The sequence below is a fragment of the Mandrillus leucophaeus genome, unplaced genomic scaffold, assembly GCF_000951045.1.
Source record: "Mandrillus leucophaeus isolate KB7577 unplaced genomic scaffold, Mleu.le_1.0 Scaffold234, whole genome shotgun sequence".
Classification (NCBI taxonomy): domain Eukaryota; kingdom Metazoa; phylum Chordata; class Mammalia; order Primates; family Cercopithecidae; genus Mandrillus; species Mandrillus leucophaeus.
In genome coordinates this window covers 650,331-652,000 of record NW_012102410.1, presented here as the reverse complement: position 1 = coordinate 652,000, position 1,670 = coordinate 650,331, and positions in this window count along the sequence as shown.

The following is a 1,670-nucleotide window of genomic DNA, read 5'->3' as shown; positions in this document are numbered from 1 at the left end:
TACATCTCCGTGCCCAAGGAGAACAGCACGCTCAACTGCGCCAGCTTCACAGCGGGCATCGTGGAGGCGGTGCTCACACACAGCGGCTTCCCTGCCAAGGTCACAGCGCACTGGCACAAGGGCACCACGCTCATGATCAAGTTCGAGGAGGCGGTCATCGCTCGAGACCGGGCCCTGGAGGGCCGCTGACCCTGCCAGAGATAAAGGATACAGAGAGCCCCCTCCCCAAGTGTGTCTTGTGTCTTGTGTGGGGGCCTCAGATCCACTCAGTATCTTGAGCCACAGCCCTGCCCCAGGCTGGGGAGGGAGACCAGGTCCAAATGTGTTTACAATAGAGTGGGGGTGATGGGGGCGGCTCTGGCCATAGGGTTGGGGGGTTGAGTGAGGCCAGGGGTGGTGGGAAGAAATAAACTGGACAGAAGGATTTGGTGGGAAATGCTGGCAGGTTCTGGAATCACGGTTGGAGGATGTCTGCAGGCTTTAGGGGGCATGGGGTTCTGGGAGACCATCAGGCTGAGACAGACTCCTTTAGACTTGTGGTGGGTGAAGTGCCAGATGGGCAATATTTTATGCCATTAGTCTTTATTTTTTATTTTTTTTTATTTGTTGAGATAGAGTCTTGCTCTGTCACCCAGGCACCATCTCACCATCTCACCTCACTGCAACCTCCAACCCTGGAGTTCACGCGATTCTCCTGCCTCAGCTTCCCAAGTAGCTGGGATTACAGGCGCCTACCACCACACCCAGCTAATCTTTGTATTTTTAGTAGAGATGGGGTTTCACCATGTTGGTCAGGCTGGTCTTGAACTCCTGACCTCAGGTGATCTGCCCACTTAAGTCTCCCAAAGTGCTGGGATTATAGGCGTGAGCCACTGTGCTCGGCTGCCATGTGGTCTTGTCCCATTACTCTGCCTACCTATTGAAAGCAACCACAGACAACGTAAAGGAGTGGGTATCACCATGTGCCTAGAAAACAGGCTGAGGGGAATTGTTTGCCTTCCTCCCTCGTTTATTATATTTTTCAGAGACAGGGTTTTGTTCTGTCGCCCAGGCTAGAGTGCAGTGGCACAGTCATAGCTCACTGCAGCCATGAACTCCTGGGCTCAAGCAATCTACCCGCCCCAGCCTCCCAAGTAGCTGGGACCACAGGTGCACACCATCACGGCCAGCTAATTTTTAAAAAATGTTTGCAGAGATGGGGGGTCTCACTAGGTTGCCCTAGGCTGGTCTTGAACTCTTGGCCTCGAGCGATCTTCCCGCCTCGGCCTCCCTAGGTGCTGGGGTTACAGGTGTGACCCAAATCCAAATGTGTTCTGTAGATCAGCAGTAGCAGCATCAACAGGGAATTGGTCCACAATGCAGTCTCAGGCCCACCCCAGAGCTGCTGAATGTGAGGCTGCATTTTAGCCAGGCCTCCAGGGGATTCCTGGGGACCTTAGATTGAGATGCAGGCTTTAGGGTATCAGAATCGCCAGGAGGGGCTGGGTGCGATGGCTTACGCCTATAATCCCAACATTTTGGGAGGCTGAGGCGGGTGGATCACATGAAGTCAGGAGTTCGAGACCAGCCTGGCTAACATGATGAAACCCCGTCTCTACTAAAAATACAAAACATTAGCTGGGTGTGGTGGCACGTGCCTGTAATCCCAGCTACTTGGGAGGCTGAGGCAG